Consider the following 8,536-nt stretch of genomic DNA (forward strand, 5'->3'; position numbering starts at 1 on the left):
TTAAGTAAACGTTGTTCAAACTTATTGTAAACTATAATGCTTTTAATACTATGGTTGGTGTTGTCTTTTAACTATTTCTATGAGACCCTTTTTGCACCTACTGTTTTCCGTATTAGCCGAGTATGAAAATTGTTAGGCATTTGAACTTTTGAAGAGAGCTTGGTGTTCATTTTTGTTCATTATGAAGGAGTTATAAGATCTTGAATTTTCTAAGTTTGGAGAAGGAAGTCTTGCAATTAGAACCACTACACATTTTGCAAGAAGTTTAAGGTACCAAGTTCTTATCTTGGTTGCTAGATGCTTAGATCTCTTTTTGGGTTAAATAGTTATGTTTTTAGCCATGATTCGGATGGATGTAGGGATTAGGACGTTCCAAAGGCTTATTCTTTCATATCTAAGGTCTTCATGGGCACCTTAGGCATGAAGGTGCCAACTTTATGGAGTTTAGGGGCTTTAGGCATTCATTAAGTCCTTTCTGAGCTTTAAAGCTTCTTATGGTCATGCATGGATGTAAAGTTAGCAACTTTACTTGGTATTTCAGCTTAAGCATGCTAGATCTACACTATGGGGTGATGTCTTAACAAGTTAATTTCTTAAAGTCGAAGGTGGCTAAGTTGGTTGAGTATTTTGGGCGTATAAACCCGCACGCGCTGCGTAGAAGCCCTCGAGCCTTGTACGGTTAACGTACAAGCTAAGTACGCCCCATGCACTCTGTCACGCAGCTATTCGATGTTGGGGTTTAGGTTTGGGCTTCGTTTTTGGCTTAGAAGGATATGGGTTAGTTGGACCATCTGATTTTGGGAGTTTTTGGGCCAAGAGTGTTATCGGGCCTGGAGCTAAGGCCCATGGGAAGGGATTTGGGCCCAATTAGGGATTGGGCCATATTTGGGCCTTGATGGATTATCTGACTTTTGGGCCCATTGGATTGTGGTTATGGGATTCATTCTTGGACCAAGCCAGGTTAGGGGTGAAATGGTCTTTTATCCTAAGTAGGGATTTTTGGTTATGATTTAGATCCGAATTGTTAATTGGTTTTATTTGGCAATTGATAGCTCGGGGAGCTATAGGAGCAGCAGTCGGGGTTCATTCGTTTCTTTCAGCTTTTCGAGGTGAGTTTCCTAACCGAGTTTAGCGGGTCGAAGGCACCAATGCCAGACCATGTTTATGATATGTTAATATGCTAGTTTTATGTGTAACTCTTGCATGTATTATGTGTTTATATGCTAACCGAGCTAGGGCCTGATGACCACTTGTATGATATGTATATTTGTGATGATTGCATGTGCTTGTTTTAAATTGATATATGTTATATGTATGTTGGGCGGGACCCGATCTATTACCAAGCGGGGTTCGATGTCGGGCGGGGCCCGAAGAGAGGTTGGGGCCCATTATATGTTTAGTTATATGCATGGTATGACGTATTTTGGGAAGTCACTAAGCTTTGTGCTTATGGTTTTTAGCTTATGTTTCAGGTACTTCCGGTTCCAAGAGGAAGAGCTCGGATTAACTGCATCCCACACACTATATGGATTTTATTTTTGGGACACACTCTGATTTTCATGATGTTTAATATACTTAATTTTTGGGATGTACGAAAAATGCTTAGGAATATTGTTTATTTAAAATCTAAAAATTAAAAATTTGTGGTTCACTTTTTTGGGACGTTACATATTTCATTGGAGATAATGAACCCTTTGAATTATGTGTTGATTTTGAACTTATGATTAATTATTGTTGATTTTTCTAGTGTTGATAAATCAAAACCTTACATGTTTTAGTTCTAGTATTTGATTGCCTTCAGATAAGTTCTATGAACGAGATGGTCATTCTATTTGCATGAACTTGATTACCTAGTGGTTTATGATCATTAAATTGCTAGAGGTAGGGTTGGAAAAATCTTAGATTAGGTAATTAAAGCTAATAACTTTAATTGTGTTAGAGAGCATAATTGATCCATAACTTATGCTTGGTTGCTTGACTTGATCATAGGAAAGTAACTATCAGATTTATCGTTCATAGCCAAATTTATCTTTATATCAATTTTGTGTTTACTTGTGTTTGATCATAACATAGTAAGTCATATATTGGTAATAACTAGGTATTTGATCATAATAACTAGTTACCTCATAATTTGGTAATCAATAATAGTAATTTAATAAGAAATCAACCATAAGGAAAATGTAGGATTCATATCTAAAGAAAGTACTCTTTAATATTGAATTTGAATTGTTTTGTACGTTTAGTTTAATAATGAGCAATTGGTAGTTGTTTTATTTAAGTTCTTATGATCTTGCAAAATCAGTAACCGCTCCCCCCCCCCCCCCCAATTTAAATTTTGTTTCTTAGTTTAAGATTTAGTAATTTTTTAATTAATTAAATTTGTCCCTTGTGTTCAATACCTGACTTACCTAAGCTTTTCTATAATCGGAATAGGTACACTGCCTATACGTGCATAAATTAGTTAAGTTAGTTTTATAAATTTAAAATTTGATAGGTATAATTTTGCACATCAAGTTTTTGGCATCGTTGCCGGGGAACGACTTATTTGATTTTAAGACTTAATTACTTTTAGTTATTCAATCCTTTTGTGGGTTAAAAACTGCAAAAGTTAATTTATGCAGAGTTTGAATTTTTCTCTTTATTCAGTAGCCACGTCGTGGGCTTGATCGACCATGATGTAGTCACTGTGCAGTTAGCTTTTCGTTAATTTATTTTTATTTGTTTTACACGTTTTTGTTTTGTTTCAGTGAGTTATAACTAGAGCATCCGAAAATACAATAATTCCACCACTTTAAGATCTAGAATTTGCATTCCATAAGAAGAAGGATAAGAAGGTTGATGAATCGAGTAGCACTTTTCAATTAGACATGTTTGAGAACTTTGAGAAGACTCGAAGCAAGAAAGGAAGCGATTATGAGCCCAGAACAGAAAGTGAATTAGAGGATGACGTAAAGAACGAAGTAGAAGAGATGACAAACATCACTACCTTGACTATGGATGAGTACAAAAAGAGTGTGCGTAATGGTAACGGTCCTGGTCTAGTTCTACCCACAATTCCAGCTGCAAAATAGTTTTGAGCTCAAAGATATACCATTTTCTAGGAAAGATTATGAAGATGCTTTCAAGCACATCGATGAAATTTTGGACATTACAAACTGTTTAATGTTCAAAATGTTTCAAGAGATGCAGTTTTACTAAGAATGCTCCGCTTGACATTTACCAGTGACGTAAAAATATAGTTAAATTTGCTCACACCTGGAACAATTAGAACTTGGGCCAACCTTAGTGGAAGCTTTCATAGAGCAATTTATCCCTCCTTCGCAGATTGTGAAATATAAAAAGAAGATTGCTAACTTCCAACAAGAAATTGGAGAGTCCTTATATGAAGCTTGGGAAAGATACAAAGGTCTTCTAAGAAATTGTCCTTAACATTACTTAAACATGCAACAAGAGGTCACTATATTTTAAGATGGGGTGAATGTCACCACAAGGCAACTCCTTGATTCTGAAGAACCAATGATGAAGAATGATCCGACTACAATCAAAGAGTTGATAAAAGAATTCGCGAAACACTCAAGAGAGTATCACAACCCGTGAGAGGACGTGGCAAGAAGAAAGGTACGTGGAGATGGAGGACAGGATAATTTGGCAGCAATAATGGCTAAAGTTGAAAATATGGAACGACGAATTAAGAAGATGGATCAATCAATACATGTCATACGAGTTGGGTGTGATAGCTACAACGAGCAACATTTGACAAAAGCTTGCGATTTAGATGCAAATGGGTACAAAAAAGAACAAGTATGCTACTCGATTGGTGACTGCTATGATGAAGATTGGAGAAAACCTAAGAAGGAATGGTTTCCTTCTGACGAGTACAAGAAACTTAAAGAAGAAACATTTAAGCAAACCGGTTGAGGTTTTTATCAAAAAGAACAACCACTGTCCGAGAACAAATCCAAGTTCGAGGCTATTCTTTCACACTTTACAACCATATTTGATAAAAGACATGACGCGACTGATGCTACAATAAGGAACAAACAAGTTGCGATAGCAAATATTGAAACTCAATTGACCAAACTTATAAACGATCACTTACCACTAAAAATACTGACCCAAAATCTCAATCTCATGTTATGACAATATACATTGAAAAAGAGGTTGATTCTGAGCCATTGGTGATTCACAATACAACTACAAGACATCCTGATTCACAATCGGACGAAGCAAAGCACAAAGCAAAAGAAGAAAACAGGGCTACCCAATGCTAACGATGTGGTGACCATGAGGCCATGTCATGGCCACTGAAGATTGAATTTTTTTTTCCTTTTCAAAACCATATCAACCTCCTCTGCCTTATCCATCTTAAGCCATACGAAACCCACTATAGTCGGAACAGAAGAAATTTATGGAACAAGCGCTATCCCTATCGATCAATGCTCTATTCCTCAAATCAATGGCTTAACGTCCTAAATTCACTAAGGTTGTAATGACGAATCAAAAGGAGTTGGAAAAAGTATCCACCATTATGGTTAATGAACTATGTTTGCACCATCATTGAGTGATTTCCAATAAAAATGGGAGATCTGGGGTGGTTAACTTTGCCTTGCGAATTACGAAATTTCACTTCAATAAATGCTTTAGTTGATTCAGGGGCTAACGTAAATCCCATGCCCTATTCTTTTTACAAGAATCTCACACTATCAAGGCTACAAAACACAAGAATGACAATCTGAATGGTGGATTACTCAATAACTTATCCATTCAAAATTGTAGAGTAACTCTTGGTTAAGATTGGAAAATTCATTTCTCCAATGGACTTTGTAGTCTTAGATATGAAAGATGACGTAGACCTTCCTGTAATCTTGGGTAGACGATTTTTTAGTACCATGAGAGCCCTTGTTGACATCCAAAATTCTAACCTTATACTTTGAGTATACGACAACGAAATAACTTTTGAAATGAACCAAGAAGTGAGTCATGATGAACCTATAAATGAGGGGTTAAGAGTGAAAATCTTGAAGGTGTATTGCAAAACAAAGGAGAAGAAGAAAGTCTTAACAAGTTAGAAGAAACATAAAAAATTATGGAGGAAGAGATCAAAGTATGAAAGCAACCTAAAGGTGAAGAAGTCAAGCTTACCAACCCAAGAGCCTCAATCCCAATGGTTTTTGAAGTTTTTGCTTTAGCATCTCCAAAGGCTCAAATGGATGACGAAAGTGAAGAAGAAAATTTTGATTCGAATGATGATGAGGAGATGAAAGAATAGGAGATTGAACAAGATATAGATGATAAAACCATAGACAAGATGGAAGTGGAAGCAAGAGAACAACAAGAAAAAGAAGGAAAGACGCAACTTGCTGGAAAAAGTAAGTGGTTGAAACGAAAATACTACGAAAGAAACATCACAAAGAAGAAAGAAAACATGAAAATGCATACATAAGGCAGGTACAAGCTTATAAAAGGAGGTAGAAAAAAAAAAGGAGAAAAAGGAGACACGACTCCCAACCACGACAATGTATAGTGGAAAGTAGTATGTCTCATGACTCCTCAAAAGAAGTGATTATTGGGAGGCAACCTGACGTTTTATAGAGTTTTCATTTTTTTATTTTAGTTTTTTATTATCTTTTTATTTAACCGATTGATCATGTGTTTCTCTAGTTATTGATCTTATTTTGTAGTCTAAAAGAAATGAAAGATGAGAAGGAGCTTAACTAGAAAAAGCCAAGAGATTTGTGAATATTGCAATCGAAAGCTACATCTTTAAATAAGTGTGGGGTGCCTGTCAGATCATGGGAGGAGTTTGAAAGAATTTTGCAGCAAAATAAGAGGTTAGGAATGGTCCTAAGCTATTAAGAAGTAGAAATATGCATTACATTTTGGCTCAAAAAGACATTATGTGAAGCCTCCACGAGATAGCCATCACATCCACATCATGGCATTTGTTTTTATCGCGATCATATTCTTTCCGCTATTACTACCACATTGTGGCGTGTGTATTCCATGTCATGGCCAATTTTCCACACCTTTTGAAGATAGGTATTTGGTTCATTTTAATCTGGCACATTTACATTCACGAGCAGAGAGTCCATAAGTAATGTTTCAACCACACGGTTTTCGATTTTGATCTCGCCACTACTACCACAGGGAAGTCTATTCCATTTTCTCCCTCTTTACTTGTATGTTCTTTAATTGTTTATGGATGCAATGGGGACATTTCATCAATTAAGTATGGGGTAGGGGTCAATATAAGAATACAAGCATACTGAAAAATAATAATAATAATAATGACTAGGATTAAAAAAATTTAGAATATAAGACTTGAAATAATGGTCTAAAATTGAATCTATTTAAACAATTGTTATATTGTTGTGAGGAGATATAGGTTGCTAGTGTTGTGTGGGACGATATGATAAATGTGTTGATGCTTAGTTGAGCCAATATATGTTTTAGTGTAGTTGTGGCTTCGTTATCTTAGTGAAATCATGGGACAAAAACATAAACTTGTTTAGTTTGAGGGACATAATATGTTTAGGATCGTCTACCAGAAATGTATCCAGCAAAGTTTATATAGTCATTGCACTTTAAACTAATACATTTAACAAATAAGGGTTGAAGTTAAATTCCCTTTCTTAAGCATGTGTTTTTCTTTTTAGGATTTTTAGTTTTTAGTGAAAAAAGTGAGTTATAAACAAAAGTTACAAAAGTTGGAGTGAATAAGAGTCTACAAAGCTATGAAGATCAAATGTTATGAAGAAAAGTTCAAAAAGTTCCAATAATCGAAGACTCAAGTTGAAGAATTTGAAGAAAAAGGCAATTTTCCAAGTTATTATTTTTTGTGATTTTTTCTTTATATGTTATTTTATCATATGTATGCGTGGGAGACTAACAAAAATTACCTTGAGGTTAAGAAAGTTTTCTCGAGATATATTCGGGGGGATGCATAAAATGAATGTTGTTCAAAATAATTAGGAAGTGTTTATGAGTGTTCTGTGTAGTTAGGATTGGGGAAGTACATAGGAATCATTAGACAAAAATACATGCATTGCGGTCTCAATGTAATGGATGAGCTCAAAATGGATTGTCTTGTGTGATGTTGGTAGCTAGGGTTTTGATGTGATATTATAATGATTATAAAATCATTTTTGCTTACGGTTAGAAAAAAGTCATGTGTGGTGTATTTTTATATGTGAATATTAATTTATATACTTTGGGCATTATCTTAATATTTTTAGCTACAATTTTGCTTATTTTAGGACAAAAGGTGTTGAATATGTTAAAAATATGTTTTGTAGCAGCAAAGACATGTTAGGGATGAAAATGATGCAAATGCAGAGCTGGAAGCAAGAAAGAGTGGGCTAACTTAGTCGAAGTCAAGGAAGTCAAGAAATCTGAAGCCTACGATGTGGGGAATTCTTGCCACGCGGTGGTGAGTTTAACGTTCGCGATCAGAGAAGTTGCCTTGGGGAATACTTGTGGAACAAGATTTTCATGTCGTTGAGCCTATTCGCTATGGTGTGGGTGGGAGATTTAAGGAAAATATAAATTTCGAACATTAGATCGAATAGAGGGACTTCTGGCCAATTTTCTAGAGAGGAGCTACGATAAATACCTCTGGAAAATCCTTGGAGATTCAAAAATTGATTGGATCTTAGAGTTGAAGAGATCTAGAAGAAAACAATATTAAATCTTTCAGTCTGCTAGCTCTAATCATGTCTAGTCTTGTTTACATTGATTTTATGTGTTATTATGCTATGATTATTGGCTAGAACCCTTTTACTTTTGTTGTAGATGATAAACCCTTTGAACTATATGTTGATTTCAAACTTATGATTAATTATTGTTGGTTTTTTTTGTGTTGATAAATCAAAACCTTACATGTTTTAGTTCTAGTCTTTGATTCCTAGAGATATGTTTTGTGTATGAGATGGTCATTCTATTTGCATGAACTTGATTACCTAGTGGTTTATGATCATTAAATTGCTAGAGTTACGGTTGGATAAATCATAGATTAGGTAATTAAAGGTAATAAATTTAATTATGTTAGAGAGCATAATTGATCCATAATTTGTGCTTGGTCGCTTGAATTGATCATAGGAAATTAACTATTAGATTTATCGTGCATAATAAAAATTATCTTTATATCAATTTCGTGTTTACTTGTGTTTGTTCATAATATAGTAAGGCATAAACTGGTAATAAATAGGTATTTGGTCATAATAACTAGCGACATCATAATTTGGTAATCAATAATAGTTATTTTATCAGAAATCAACCATAGGGGAAAGGGGGGATTCAGATCTAAAGAAAGTACTCTTTAATATTGAATTTGAACTGTTTTCTTTGCTTAGCTTAATAGGGAGCAATTGGTAGTTGTTTTATTTAAGTTCTTCTGATCTTGCAAAATCAGTAAACCCCCCCTCCCATTTAAATTATATTTTTTTATTTTAACATTTAGTAATTCTTAAATTAATTAAATTCGTTCTTTGTGTTCGATACCCGAATTACCTAAGCTAGTCTTTAATCTGATTAGGTA

The 8,536-nt window shown here is 34.7% G+C and overlaps 1 non-coding gene across 1 annotated transcript; it reads right to left on the reverse strand.

Moving 5' to 3' along the window:
• Nucleotides 1-3,330: 3,330 nt before the first annotated feature.
• LOC145091117 (small nucleolar RNA R71) lies at nt 3,331-3,437 on the reverse strand. Its single transcript, XR_013702005.1, has one exon. It is a non-coding gene; the product is annotated as a small nucleolar RNA R71 (small nucleolar RNA).
• Between the last annotated feature and the right edge of the window lie 5,099 nt (nt 3,438-8,536).

This window comes from Lactuca serriola, chromosome 2 (assembly GCF_051521515.1).
Source record: "Lactuca serriola cultivar US96UC23 chromosome 2, Lser_US96UC23_V15, whole genome shotgun sequence".
In the NCBI taxonomy this organism is placed as follows: Eukaryota; Viridiplantae; Streptophyta; class Magnoliopsida; order Asterales; family Asteraceae; genus Lactuca; species Lactuca serriola.